At 54.5% G+C, this 15507-nt stretch overlaps 1 long non-coding RNA gene across 1 annotated transcript; it reads left to right on the forward strand.

Annotated features, from left to right (window-relative positions):
• Positions 1-1423: 1423 nt before the first annotated feature.
• LOC114679646 (uncharacterized) lies at positions 1424-9787 on the forward strand. Its single transcript, XR_003731718.2, has 2 exons — positions 1424-2084; positions 5426-9787. It is a non-coding gene; the product is annotated as an uncharacterized LOC114679646 (long non-coding RNA).
• The last annotated feature ends 5720 nt before the right edge of the window (positions 9788-15507 follow it).

Raw genomic sequence — 15507 nt, forward strand, 5'->3', positions numbered from 1 at the left:
CTGTGAGGTGTGGGGGAGGTGGCACTGTGAGGTGTGGGGAGGTGGCACTCTGAGGTGTGGGGAGGTGGCACTGTGAGGTGTGGGGAGGTGGCACTGTGAGGTGTGGGGGAGGTGGCACTGTGAGGTGTGGGGGAGGTGGCACTGTGAGGTGTGGGGAGGTGGCACTGTGAGGTGTGGGGAGGTGGCACTGTGAGGTGTGGGGGAGGTGGCACTGTGAGGTGTGGGGGAGGTGGCACTGTGAGGTGTGGGGAGGTGGCACTGTGAGGTGTGGGGGAGGTGGCACTGTGAGGTGTGGGGAGGCCCGGCTCGTGGTGGTGGGTCCTGAACAGAGGCTGCCATTAGGGTTGCAGGCAAGACAGATGGACACAGATGGGCAGACCCGATGGCTCTGGAAGTTCAGGGGGTGGCCCAGGGCGGCCCACCCTGCTGGGGCTGCAGTTTTCCTGGGCAGCCGGATGTTGGCTGGCAGCACTGGGCACAGAGGAGACAGAAGCACAGAACCGGAACCAGGCGGCCCAGCCCAGCCCTCTGTGTCCTGCGGCAGGACAGCCTCCAGTCAGGTAAAACAGGGGGTGGCCTTGGGGCTTGCACAGACGGAACATGTGCCATGTCATTGGGAAGGAGCTCACCAGGAGAAAGATGGGGCCTTGGGAAAGTGGCTTCCTGCTGTGGAGCCTCAGTTTCCTCATCTGTGACATGGGGCTTTTGTGAGGGTTGCTGCGAGAATGAAGAGGAGTGATCTGTGAACAGCCAGCTCACGGCTGAGTGCCCCTTGGCTTGGAGGTGGAGAAAGAAGATGGGGCTGTTCTCTTCCCCAGCTGGAGTCTTGGAGGAGAGCAGCTGCCCAGGGGGAATGGAAAGTTAGGTCCGAAGGCCGCTTTGAAAGGGTTGGAGGCTGGTTACCCTGAGCCCAGCTCCGTGTTGGCTGCTATCAGCTGGCTCACTGGTGAAAACCTCAGTGCCTTTTTGTTTTGGTGGGAATTAGAGCCTATGGGGGCGCATGTATTTAGAAACCATAACACTCCATCAGCACGTGCGAGAGTGGTTTGCAATGGAACTCAGTCTTCACAATGCTGAGGAAACACAGTTGGGAAACTGAGGCACACGGAGAAGGTGGCTCACCCAGGGCCACACGGCGGGGAGGTGTGGCAGCTCTGATGGGGGCGTCCAGCCTGGTGGCATCTCAGCATATGCAGTTAGGGGGCTCCTCTTAGGGAGAAGGAATACCAAATCCTGTGGCAGTGGATATTCTGACAGGAGTGAAATCCCAAGAAAAGGCCCATTTTATATCAGGCAAATATTAGAGATGGCAATGCAGCCAGGTCCTCCCTGCCAGGAAGGGTGGAAACCCTGAAGAATCAGCACCCGCTGTCCCTTGAACCCAGGCCTGGACTCCTGCCCCAGTGCTCTTTCCACGGAAGCAGCTTCCTCGAATGCACCCGGTTTCCTGGGAGTGAGCTTCTTTGCCACCGGAATGAACGAACAATCCAGATGAGGATTTCAGGATGGTTCCGCCCTGCCTGCCTCACAGCGCCCTTCCCAGAACAGGCGGGGGAACGCGAGGCAAGGTGGTTCTCGCCTGGAGCCGGGTGGGTGGCCTGGGGGGCAGAGGCAGGCTCTGAGTTCTGCACCTATTTACATATCCCCTGCGCACTGTCCGGGCGCTCCTTCCCTTCCCTGGTTCCTCAAGGCACAGCTCCCCCGGGCAGATGAAAGCTTCATGGAGTTTTGCGACATGAAAGTCAGTCGGAGGAAAGAGCCTTGAACAGTTCCCCGTGAAAGAGAGAGGCAAGTGCCCGAAATTATTTTACGACAAAGGCAGCTCTCTCTGCCACAAAGGCACGGAGGAGAAAGGAGCCCTGGAAACAGGTCATTTCTTTCGTGGAAAAATGGAAACTGCTCTGAAGCATTTTGGGAGACATGCTGCGAAGTAGGTGACATCGGAAGACGAGGACACTGGGGGCTCCCTGCCAGGAGGTGCAAAAAGCAACTCCCGTTCGAGGGTCAGAGGAGCCTGGACGCTAATGTCTCTTGAAGGTGACTGGGAGCCAGTTGCCGGAAAGGCCACGCCCTCAGGAACACAGGTAGGTCCCAGCTCAGGTGAGCCCGAACCTTCTGCCCCATCAGGAGGTTCCTGTGGGAGGAGCTCAGGCAGGGAAGAGTCGGAAGTCAGGGTTTCATGCCTCCCTTGTTGGTTTTGGGGTTCCCTTTAAGGTGGACACCCAGTGTGAGCAGTGGGAGGTGAGGGTGGAGCAGAGGACAGCAAGGGTGGCGGTTCAGGTACAGTAAACCTGCAGGGAGCAAATGCCTTTGTCCTGGGTGTGAAAGGGTAAGGCCCCATTCTAGGTCATTTTAGGTCATTTATTCATTCAACAAACATGGGTTGAACTGTGTCTTAGGCAGGCCTCAGAGAAGCTCAAGAAAAGTAAGATGCTGTCATTGCCCCGAGGGGCCACTGGCCGGCATGCAGGTCAACTGTGACAAGCTGTGGTCCAGGTGAGGGTGGGGTCTGGACAAGCCAGGGGGGTCCACTATGGATAAGCCAGGGAATGGAGAGAGGCCCCAGAGAGGGGCTATCGAGACAAGTCTTAGGGCGTGAACTGTAGGTGGGGAGGGGAGGGAGAACCTTCCAGCAGGAGGATGCACCTGTGGCTAAGGCTTGGAGGTGCAGGGAATGCCCCCAAGCACCTGGGGCCAGGGTGCAGGGTGTGGCCAAGACAACAGTCCTGGAGCTGGACAGCCTGAGGGGCCACATCGTGCTGGGCTCTGTTTCCGGTGGGGAGGAGTGGGACAGTCCCTGTGGACAGTAGGGGGCTACTAGGGACCCTGGGAGTGGCAGTGAGGGCAGATACAGGATGTGGCCAGGTGGCGCTGGCTCAGGTAAGTGGAATGGGGAGGGGAGCAGAGGCTGCAGCCAGGAGGGCAAAGGGGAGGTGGCTAGGCCATGGAGGGGAGGAGAAGCGTGGGGAGAGGGGCATTAGGGGAGCTCCAGAAGGCCCCTGGTGTCAGAGCAGAGGGCAGACCTGCTCCTCCTCCTCTCTCCCTCTCTGCAGCTGCAGCCAACAGGCCTTGTCCCCTCCCCTCCAACCCAGGTGACTTCCGTGCCTCTCTGTGTCCTCCAGGGTGCTGGGCCCCTGGCCAGCCTGTGGCTCCTCCATGCCCCTGAGTGTGTGGGCAGATCTACGGGTTGAGAGGACATCAGGGCAGGGCCCACCCTGAGCTAAGTCCAGTTGTCATGGATTTTTCTCTGTTTGTTCCGTCTTAGAGTCAGACCTAGCACAGCGCTGACCAACCCAGCAGTTGTGCCAGCCCAGGACATATACAGGAGGTCACATGTGCGGCCTGAGCCTACCCTGTCTCAGTCCAGGGCTAGGAGGCTGAGGGTCTGGCTGGGGGCAGCATCCCTGGGCAGTGGGTGTGGCCGGGGGCTCCTTGCTGGGGGACATGCCACAGAGCCCCGCTTCACCACTCGGGGCTGTCCCCGTCCAGTTGCAGGGGGACCTGCTTGAAGCCAACCCCAAACTCATGGGGAGTGAATTTGATGGGTCTGGGTGGGAGTCACTTGGCATAAAGGGGGCTGGCTCCTATGAGAATTCCCAGGAGGATTTAAAACCTCAGGAGCTTGCCAGACTTCTGCTAGCTGGGGCCAGGGCACTGCTGTGGCTCCTCAGCTCTCCCGCTAGGGAGATGGGGCTAAAAGTCTTGCTCTGCCCACCGCGGGGGCTTCTTGGGAGAATAAAACGAGGCCAAGCGTCTCCAGAAAGCTTGGGTCTTCTGCGATGAGGGGGCTGGGCTGGAAGCCCCACAGAGCTAATATCAGAAGAGCAGGGCAATAACCCACATTTCATAATCCTTGAACTTGGACAAACAGACACTGGGTTCCATGTCAGTAGGCCCAAGGCCGGAAGGGTGGCTCCCCGCCTTCTGAAGACCGGGCTCAGAGGCCCAGATGGGGATTCTGGGGCCTTCGGGTCCCAGCACCATGCCCGACATGAGAAGATAAGCTCAGGCCTCCGTTCCCTCTAGGCTGGTGGGTGGGAATCTGGGATGGGATTTGTGCGAGGTGAGGAAAATTGTTTCCAGTTCCCTCCTTATGGGGCCTGAGCTGGGCCCCTGGGTCTACCACTGGGGCAGGCCTGGGCCCAGCTGTGGACAGCTGCCATGCCGGCCACTTCACCTCTGGCTCTGCCAAGCCTTGTCCCCAGGGGGCCGCCCTCTACCCTGGCTCTATTTTACTGGAAAGGAGGCCCCGGAGGCCAGGAGGTGCCTGGTCAGCCCACGCCAACACCGGCCAAACAGCCTGGAGGACTTTTCACGTGGGAAGCCAGACCAAATCTCTGGGCTCCATTTTCCTGCTAAAGGGAAACAGAAAACCTGGAGCCCATCAGTTGTCATTAGGGATGGAGGGGACAGAAGGGACAGGGCCACCTCCATCCTGTCCCTCGAGACCTGAGACAAAGATGTATGTCATTGGGGATGGAGGGGACAGAAGGGACAAGGCCACCTCCATCCTGTCCCTCGAGACCTGAGACAAAGATGTACAAGGTGTGGAGCAGGCAGCAGGACCAGGTTCACTCCCAGAAACCCGGGCTTGGTGAACTAGGGGAGCCTGAGGCTTCGGGGTGACCAGAGAGAACGAAACGCCGTGAGAGAGCTTCCGTACAGGGAGGCTCGCAGCAAGTGCGCGGTGAATGTTAGCCCTGTGGATGACCTCCCGGGGACTCAGTGGACCCATCTGGTCAAACGAAGAAGTCACTCAGAGCATTGGTTCACCCAGGTCCAGGGTGCTGAGGGGGGCTGTTCTCGGGGTCTCTGGGTCTCCCATGCCTCCCTTCAACCAGCGAAACTCCTTGAAAATCCATTCTATGTTTCGGGCTTCTGGATAAGTATTCATGGGAATAAAGGATCCCACAACTAAAATACATTTTGTAAAAAGGCTGGTTTGGAGGCCCTTGTGCATACAAAGAGCAGCGCACAGCCCTCCTGCTCCAAGTCTGCTGGTGGAGCTTGAGCCCAGGCAGCCTGTGTGTGAGGGGAGGGCGGCCTGGCTCTGTAGGAGATGGCTGGTTTCAGGGTGACCTTGACCCTGCTATCACGGAGCTCAGTGACCTCTTTGCAGACCTGCTCTGGGCTCAGCTGGGATTCCAGGGACTATCAGCAATTACAGGGGAGTGTCCCTCCCCACTGAGAGAGGTGGAGAAGGACAAGAGCAGACAGCCCTGCAAATGACTCCTCCCTGCCCTCTGTGCCTCAGCGCCCTCATCTGTGAAATGGGTACAATAGGAGTGTCCCTCTTCATAGCATTGCAAGGCTGAAATGAGATAATGTATCTAGAGCTCCTAGTGTGGGCCACCTGGCATGTAGTAAGTGATCAATTAATGGTGACATGAGTCACTGTTACTCATATTATTATTTGTATCCCCAGAGCCTCACCGGATGCCCTTCGGCTTCTTCAAGAACATATACTGAGCTGGCCTCACTCCAGAGTTGTTTACTTGTGCTTGTCTTCACAAGGTAATTGAGAAGAGGCCCAAAGAGAGCGAGGGCCAGCTCTCCGGCTGCCTGCTTCCCAGGCCAGGCTGTTTCCTTCTCCAGGGCCACTTCTGCAAACTCTTCAAAAGAAACAAGGTCACACTCCCTAGTCTAAGCAAGGGAGGAAACCAAAGGCAGCTTTGATATGTCAGCTTGGGGAACAAGCTGACGGCACGGATCACGAGCGCTGCTTTCTGCCTGAGCAAATGGCTCTAAATGACGTACTTCAGGCTCTCCTCTTAACGTGCTGGGTGTTTATGATTTTTAAAAAAGTGCCTCATCAAAAAAAATGCAATAATGATGCTCCTAACTTAACAGCAGCATTTTAGAAGAGATGAATTATTCACATCAGAGATGAAACAGCGACTCCACAAACTGGGCCAGCTGAAGCAGTCCCTTTCCCGGGAACTATTTTTATCTTTTTTTACAGTCTTTCATCTTGGGAGACACGCGGTTCGCAATGTACGGGGAGCCCATTGCTCAGAGCCCAAGCTGGCAGGATGTCAAACCTGAAGTACTAGGCGTCTTGGAGCTTCTGCCTGGAGTACGAAATCTGAGGAAACTGAAGTGTGGAAAACGGGGCAGCAGCAATGTGAATGAAGATGATTGAGGGGTGCTGGGGACTCCCTGTTTCTTAACCTTGGAGGGCTCTCAGAGGCATGCTTCTCCATCGTTGACCCAGGGCACCATGGAGTTATCCTGCCCTTTATTTTCCTGACATCTAATGATTTCCCACCTAATAATGCGTGGAGCTCTTGGGAAAGAGTATATGGATTCTATATGGTGTGCATGGAACAGCTGGCCCTGAGGAAGGAAGGGATTTCGTTATTGCAAGGCTCAAGGGCAAGGGTGGACCAGCAGGGTCCCAGACTCTACAGGCTTTGACAGTCCAACATTGTCACACTCAACACTTGCCCATTTGCTTAAAAAAGCACCCTAGGCCTGCGCTGTCTGATATAGTAACCATGAGCCACATGGGTACTGAACAGTTGAAATGCAGTTCGACCAAATTGAAAGGTGCTGTGAGTGCAAGCAGCACCCGGGACTTCAGAGACTTAGTACAAAAGGAGAATGTAAATCGTCGCACGAATATTTCTATATCGATTATACATTGAGATGATAATATTTTGAATACATTGGGTTAAATGGAATATATTGTTAAAATTAATTCCACCTGGTTAACAGCCAGGTGAAATTTACTTTTCAACATGTTGCTAGAAATTGTGAAATTACCTATGTGGCTCACTTACATTTTGTTTTTCTTTCTTTTCTTTTCTTTTCTTTTTTTTGAGACAGAGTCTCACTCTGTTGCCCAGGCTGGATGGAGCGCAGTTGTGTGATCTCGGCTCACTGCAACCTCCGCCTCCAAGGTTCAAGCAATTCTTCTGCCTCAGCCTCCTGAGTAGCTGGGATTACAGGCACATGCTACCACACCCAGCTAATTTTTGTATTTTTAATATAGATGGGTTTTTGCCATGTTGGCCAGGCTGGTCTCGAACTCCTGACCTCAGGTGATCTTCCCACCTCGGCCTCCCAAAGTGCTGGGATTGCAGGCGTGAGCCACTGCACCTGGCCTCACTTTACATTTTTATTGGACAGCACAGCTCTAGAAAGGGAGCTAGGAAGATAGTAACCAGTGGCTGACTCTTGGTGGTGGAATTACAAAAGCCTTTCCCCCCTCGTTTTTTAAAACTATTTTTCCGTGTTTTCTAAGCTTTGCAGAAATGCCAAAACTAGCCATTGTTGCTTTATATCTGCAAAGGGACAACTACTATTATTTTTAATGACTTTCAGAGCTTGCCGGGAAATGGGACTGAGTTAAGCAGCTTCCTGGAAGCATCAGTGTCAGCAACTATGCTATGGGGAGAGTCAGGGAACAGCAAGAGAGTCTTTAAGGACTCCAGAGATTTTAACTGGGCTCAGGGTTCAAGAGCTCAGGTAGGAACGAGAACCCCAGTGAGGGGTGATGGGGAAGCTTATCAGTGAGACACAGGAAGTGGCTCCAGTGATGGCTTCATAGCTTTGGCCTGGTAGGGCCTCTTCCGGTGTACAAGGCAGGAAGCTGTGCTCTTCCTGCTGGATGTCAGCTCCTATCTCTCCTGGGGAGTGGAGGCTGCTCTGGAGTGGGGCCAAGATTGGGAGGTCCAGGAGAGAAAAGGGCATGCAATCCACCTCCCAGTCAACAAGATGCTATAATAAAAACATAGCCAACAGTCACTCAGTGCTTATTACGGTGCCAGGTGCTGCTTCACATACTTTCCGTATTTTAACTCATCTATTCCTCAATTGCAATCTATGAGATAGGAACTATTATTGTCCCCATTTCAAAGATGAGGAAACAGGTGCAGAACCGTGGAGTAACCTGCCCTGCGTCTCCAGTAGAAAAACAGGCCCTTGGTGAGATGAATTTACCCGCTTCGGCCACCAGGGGCGCTGTTTGCGCAGCTTGAACTCGAGACCACAGCAGTCCAACGGAAACCGAACCTAAGCCACATTTCTAGAAAGTACTCAAGAAGAGTGACATTAGTGTTATATTTTCTTTAGCTCGGTATATCCAAAATAGTATCATCTTGGCATGTAACCAACACGACATTTATTAGATACTTTACATTCTTTTTTGTTAGACTATGTCTCGAAATCCAACATGTTGTTTGTACTTAAATGCACTTTAGATGTGAGTCCCATTTTAGGCACCTGGTAACCATATGTGGCTCGTGGCTACTGTATTGGACAGTTCAGCCACTAAAATCAAAGAACTAGCCCAGGATGGCGAATTGGTCCGTCTAGTCTATCAACCTTGATTGTTGGTGTTGGTGCTTGGAGGCACCCTGTGATTGATCAGCAATGTCTGCTGTGAACATGGAAGGGGGCCTGTGGTAGGGTCAGTATACTGACTGATGGTGAGCCATGCCTGCACAGTGAAAAGCGACCTCTGTATTCCTGTGGGTGGGCACACACCAAGGGTCGTGGTGACCTCCCCCTCCTCTGCCCTCCTCCTCCTCTGCCCTCCTGTGGTTTTTACTGTATGTAGTGGGCCAGGCTCCAGGTATACTGATCCTGGGTCTTGTGTTCACATCCCTGTGCCTCTGTTTTCTGGCTGTGACTCCAGATGAGCCGCTATACTTCTGCCAGCCTCAGCTTCCACATCTGAAAAATAGGCATAATAACCACTACTTAGCAGGACTGCTAAATATATGAAGAATTGGCACACAGTAGATGTAGAGTAAGTGGTGGCTCCTCATTCTTCCTCCTGCTTCCCCCCTACTCCCCTTAAGACACACTCAAAGTCTGTCCTCACCCAAAACCCTCTCGAGAGGCAGACAGTTCCTTACTGCGCCTGCTTGGCAATATCTCTGCCCCATCTAAGGCTGAGTAAGGCCTCCTGCTTGCTGGCTTCCTGCAGTGCCCCTCTGCCTGCCCCTTCTGTCAAGGCCAAGGACTGTCTCAGCCTTCAGCAGGCTAGCACAATAGCCCCCCATCTCTGGCTGCACAGCTGGGCTCCAAGTGGGCTCTCACCTGTCAGACAGCTGATGACGCTGAGACACTCTGCTCGTCCCATGGTTTTTTTGTTTTTGTGTTTTTGAGACAGAGTCTTGCTCTGTTTCCCAGGCTAGAGTGCAGTGGCTTGATCTCGGCTCACTGCAACCTCCACCTCCTGGGTTCAAGCGATTCTCCTGCCTCAGCCTCCTGAGTAGCTGGGATTACAGGCATGTGCCACTACGCCCAGCTAATTTTTTTGTGTTTTTAGAAGAGACAGGATTTCACTGTACTGGCCAGGCTGGTCTCAAACTCCTGACCTTGTGATCCACCAACCTCGGCCTCCCAAAGTGCTGGGATTACAGGCATGAGCCACCGCACCTGGCCCTGGTGCCATGTTTTTTAATAACCACTCCCCTCGGCCCCTATAGACAAGGACGTTCTCTTCCCAGCCTCCCGTTAGAACACTGGCTCTCCTCCAGCTCAGCACGCAGAGGCCTCCCGTGTCCTGTGCCAGTTAGCACCTCTCCCAAGACACCTGGGGCCCCCTTCTGGGGAGGAATTTACATCAAGCAACATCTGGAGGAGAGTGAACTGTAAATGGTGAACGCGCTGGCGAGGCAGCGACTCCAATTAAGAAACAACTAGATTTCTCTAAGTATGACGGGAAAGTAATTCTCTGGCCAACAGAGTTTAATCAGAATGTTTTATGCAAGACGTATCCCTGACCCTGACAAATCTTCCCCTTCTTGCTGGAAATTAAACAAATATATTGTCAGCGCGGATTCCGATGAGCGCATAAACAGATGCTGGCTGGTACAATCATAAAATTGAGGATTTTCAACAACTGAGATGAGCAAGGAACAGGCTGGAAGCTCTGCTTTGTCTTCTAGGCTTTTAGCCACTCCTGCTGTGTGCTGGGGGCCCCAGGAAAGAAAAGACACTCTGCATTTTCTGCGGTGTCTCTGCATACCCAGCCCCCAAAGAGATATCCTCTTCCTCCTGGTGACCCGGCAGTCTGAATGGCATCCTGAATTCCCTTCGGTTCCAGCTCCTGCCACCCTGGCCTGGGAGCATTTGCCCCAGCATCTGTCTCCCCTGGCAGGCCGTTCTGATGTGTCTTCACAGCCCTGGCATCCGGGACAATGCCTGGCACACAGCGGACCTTGAACAACTGTTTGCGAGAGGAAGAGAGGGAGGGTGGGAGGGTGAAGTCCGGGGACTGTGCCTTCCAGGAGGTTCCATGATCAAAAGCTGACTTGCTTCTGAGTCTGTGGAGCTGAGCTGCAACTCAGCCAGGTTGCAACTCTGTGTGAGGCACTGTTTACTGACCAGGAAAGTGGGCAGAATGGCAGGTGGTTGCTGTGAGAATTACTCAAGGCAGTTGACTCATCTGGCACAGAAGAGGCATGAGCTGGTGGTGGTGGCAGTCGGTGGCTCACACTCCATAGGAAGCAACACTCACTGTGCTGAGTGCCTTAGTGGTAGTGTTGGGGCAAAGACAGAGGGAAGGCAGGAGAAAGACCAGTGGTTCCATCTCAGAGGAGAGTGCTACTGGGCTGGCTCTTGAAGGCTCAGAGAGGTGACTCACCTAAAATCTCTCAGAGGGGACGTCCTTGGGGCAGCCAGGCTTCCCCAGAGCTTTCCAAACCTAACGCCCAGCTTTCCCCCTTGCGCTTTCCCAGGTGCATGTGGTAGCATGTAGACTCATGGACCCTTATCCAGGTCTCATTGGCTGTGTTGAAAAATCACCTGGAAAACTTTAGAAAATTCTATTCCCCCAGTCCAGCCTTGAAAGCTCTCGTTCAGAAACAGCAGGATGAACGCTGCCCCAGGGTTTGAGACAAACTGCCCAGGTGTGGACCATCCATTTAGTAAATGACTGTAAATGGTAGTGCTTTAGTGACTTGAGCACTCAGTGGGATCCAGACAGACAGAGCAGGTAAGGGAGGACTGAGTGGGTCAGAGCCAGCCTGGCTGAGTCCCTGCTCTCAGTTTTCCAGCTCTTCCCACTGTGTTCACCTGGGGGCAGAGATTTCCATTGCACAGGGAAGGAATGTGCTGTGCCCAGGGACACCTCCCCCACAGATCCCCATCCAAGGACCAGAATGCTGCCTGGCCCCTTGCTACAGCAATCCTGTGCTTTCCTTTCTCTTTGAGTTGGTACCATTATCTCAACAGCCTTGGCTTTCTGGGTGAAGGTCAGCAGCCATCCAGACAGGCATTGCAGAGTGATAGATTCTAGGGTCAGACAGGCTGGTGCCCTCCTTATGTTATTGACAAAGAAGAAAAAGAGCTCAGGGTCATAGTGGACCCCCTCATCATTCTGGCTTTGGAGATGTGAGACTGTACCTCTCCTTCTCATGAGAGGGAAGAATTCAGGGGGATAAGTATAGACTCTGCCAGTAACTCAGACCGTCTTGGCCTGCATCTCCAAGCGTCCAGGGGGTTGTGAGGTGGGTGGGGCTGGTGAAAAGTGCTGAGGTCACCCTCATGCCTCCCAGGCCTACCTCAGGCATCTTGGAGATGGGCTGCAGAGAGCTGACTCCTCAGGGGAGCGCCTGTGGTAGTCCCCCAGCCCTCAACCTTCACTCCCCTGGCCGAGCTCTCCTAGGCTCTTGGCCGCCTCTCTCCAGCCGCCCACATGACCATGGCCACTATCACAGGTCTGAATAGCACATGGCCTTCTGGGAGGCGAGTGGGGTTTGAGTCTCTTCGATTTTACAGATGAGGAACATGAGCTTGGGGAGGCAAAGGACAAAGCCAGGCCTGCAAGACATTGAACTTCACCTCTACCAGGAGGATGACATCATCCTCATTTCTCAGATGAGGAAACTGAGGCTCAGAGAGATGCAGTGGCCCACCAAGGCTGGGGGCAGGAATGCTGGACACCCACTCTGGGCCCTGCATTGCCCTGGTTGCCTGTGTGGCCCCAGCTCTCCTGGGCCATTTTGATCTGTTTTTTGCATTTGGGGCAAGTGTATGAGAGCATGTTTGGAGAACTATGCTTTACAGCAAGAAGGTTTGAAGTCACCAGACTCAGCCTTTCAGCGTAGGAGGGAGAACGAGGCTGGAGATGGCGAGGCAGGAGGTTGGCTCACATGCAGGGCTGGGAGTCTCCCTGGGCAGCAGAGGGTCTGGGCAGGACACGGATGTCCACACGGTTATTAAGAAGAGGTGGCTGGGCACCCTGCCCGAAATGTCCTTGGTCACCCACTCACGTTCCAGGAGGCAACTGGGCATTAGGGAGCGAATTCTTCAGGCCTCCTGAGGAGCTTTCATTAGCCACGCACACAGATGGAGAGCAGCGGTGCCCAGGAGGCCGGAAACGGCCCCTTGCTCCTCGCCAGTGGATCAAATGTTCCCTGGCTGGGTGGATATGGGTATTAGCCCTCTCTTGTCCCCCAAACGCTGATGCCTGGTCTCATCTCGGAAAAACTGTCTCTGTGGCAGTGCCAGGCAGCTGGGCTCTCACGGAGGGGGCCGCTTGGCCTCAGGACCCAGAGCAGCCGTGGCCAGATTTTCCTGTAGTCCATCCAGCCTGCCCTGACCACCCGGCCAGTTGTGGCCACACCTGGGACACCAGACATGCACGGTGGGCCTGGCCCGGTGGCTCACCCCAATGCTAACTTGGCGGCTGGCTGGGGCTGGAGGTCTGAGAAGGGGCAGTGGTCTCTGGCCTCCTGGATGGAGCCTGAGAGGCAAGGAGTGCCGAGAGCCCTGTCCAGTGCAAGGGGACATGCGCACAGAAGACAAAGAGGAGGCAGACCAAGATGGCTGGGGGCAGCGGCAAGGGGTGGGCATGAGGGAAGCTTCTGGAAGCTTCTGAGGAAGGGAGGGGGTTAACTGCTGGCTCTTCAAGAGACCCTGCTAGAGCTGACCTACAAGCTACAGACCCTCCAGTGCACGTGTACTCACATCATGTACCCTCGCACACACCTGCGCACACACTCACACACTCCCCCATGTACACACAGGCCCAGGCCATGCCCCTAGAGGAATGGACTGTGTCCAGAGCCACTGGGGGCAGAGTCCAGTCAGCACATGTCGGGGAGGCAGGCAGGCTTCCTGGTGCATAGCCATGGAGGCAGCCTTCCCTGGGCTAGAACGCCTTGGAAGTCCCACCCTGCACCCAGGCACAATGAGGCCTTCCCCTGGCACAGCACAGGCTGGGCCCGGCAGAACTGAGCTGGACAAAAGTGATGCCCAGTTCTCTGTGGTCTGCTCCATTCGTCTGGGCTGGGTCTCAGGACGCCCCATCCCCCAAGTGCCCCTGTGTCTGGGGTTCTGCCTCTCTGCCTCACGGGGACGGAGTGGACCCACGAGGAGGGGGTTTTGATTGGGGGTCTGGGTGTGACCGGTGCTTTGCTTGGTTACCGATCATGGGACCGCCAGCCTCAGCCTACTTGTCCTTCCGCGCAGGCGTCTCCTCTGCACCCAGTTCCTGGCAAGTCAGTCTGGTGAACTGGCCGCGCGGGCTGGGCTGAGGCTTCCGTGCCCGCGTCTGTTTTAATGACGTCCTCTAAGGAGGTTCAGGCTGGCTGCAGACTCTGACATGAAGGCGTGTCCTTCTAGCAGGAGGTCACTGGGGGACTGTGTCTTCCTGGGGTCTTCATTCCCACATGGGCCCCATCCCTTGAAACAGTTAATGGAGGCCTGCCAGGTGCTGGTGCTGGGCTGGCGTTGAGGCCGTCACACAGGAGGGAGAGCCTGGGACCCTCTGACACACTCCTCCTTGCCTGAGCACAGCTCCAGCCAGGGGGACTGAGGGAAAGCTTCCCAGAGGAAGTGACCCTGGCATTGGGTTCCCGGGGGTGAGGAAGATTTTGACAATCAGCAAGGAGAGCATTCTAGACGAGGAAGCTGCGTGGTGAGGTGAGGAGGAAGGCACGGCCCACAGTCCTGGAACTCTGGGAGCTGGGGCTCTTCTTAGGAGGCTCCTTGAGCACTTTTAAGCCTGATAAGAGCTATGATTCCAGAGGGCTGAGAGCACTTAGCTCTTACGCCCGTGTCCTCCTACGGAACACAGTGCTGATACCAGTATCAGTTGAATACGTGAACATGCAAACTGCCCCCCACCCCCCGCTCCAACACACACACACAGACACAGACCCTCTTCCAGAAACAGAATGCTCAATGCTGCCTGACACACAGTGACAGAAGAACAACTGGGGGGAAATACTCCTTCCACCTCAGGACCTTTGCACACACTGTCTACCTGACGGGGACGCTATGCCACGTCTGCTCCCACTCCGTTCTCGGGGCCTGCTGTGTCTCTCCTGCTCCCGCGGCGTCCCTCCTGCCATGCACGGAGCTGTCCTTTGGCAAATATTTATTGCTTGAATTCATGTGCTCCAAACACAGAAATATATGCTCCATACCATTTAGTACATGAAGTTGCTGAAGTGAACGTCCACACAGGGCTCCTGGCTGATGACAGAAGACTAAGACAAGAAAAGGGGAAAAGTGAGGCAAAAAATGCACCTCCACTTAGAGAAACGGCCGCTGGCTGCCTGTCTAAGCCACTACTCCTTGCCCAGAGAACAAGAAGTTCCTTACCTCTCTGCATATGCAGAGCAACCCTGCAGCCTCAGTTTGCCCATCTGCAACATGGGGACAGTGATGAGCCCACAGTGTTGTTGTGAGGATGGGTCATAATAACATGGATAAAACACTCAGCGTGGTGCCTGGCACACAGCAGAGCCCTGGAAGTGGTGATGGTCACAGTGGTAAGGGCCACTCACCTGGAACCCAGAATGTGGCTCTTCCAGGGATGGTGGCAAGCCTCTGGCCACCTTGGCAGTGTTAAAACACCAGCCTTTGGTCTCCAGCCAAAATCTGCCTCTCCGGGGCCCACCCCATGCCTGGCATCCTGGGCTTGCTCTTGGGCTACTTGGAATCAACCTGATCCTTCTTATCTACCCAGACTCAGTTTCCCCACCTGGTAAATTGGGGCCAGTTGAACAGGCCGACATTCCCTGACAAACAGCCTCTCGTTCTATTGCCTCCTGCTACAAGTGCACTGTTCACTTTCTGCAAAACAAAACAAAACAAAACAAAAAACAAACAAACCCCCCCCCCAAAAAAAACTCTGCTGCTTCCTGGCATTCTTGGGGCTTGCTCATCCGGGGGTGGACTGAGGGTGGGCTTCTTTTCAGGGATGCCAGCTCTGTGACCTCCCCCAGGGACCATCTCCACTGGGGCAGCTAGAAGGGGAGAAGCCGGCTCGACTTCCCACTCCCCACACGCCTGCCACTTCCAACGCAGAAGCAATTTGCTTTCATTATGAAGGCCACGGCAGAGTCTGTTTGCAGAAGGACTCAGCTTCTCAGCTGCCTGTACTGCGGGGAACATTTTCCTTAATTATTTTTTTATAGCCTAACTTTTGTGTGAGAGGGTTTGTTATTATCCCTGCCTCACTTGAGAGTCATAAGCCCGCAAGAAGAACCATAAATAAAACTTTACTTAATATTCAAAGTCCGCACGATGGGATGATGG

Source organism: Macaca mulatta, chromosome 7, assembly GCF_049350105.2.
Source record: "Macaca mulatta isolate MMU2019108-1 chromosome 7, T2T-MMU8v2.0, whole genome shotgun sequence".
NCBI lineage: Eukaryota > Metazoa > Chordata > Mammalia > Primates > Cercopithecidae > Macaca > Macaca mulatta.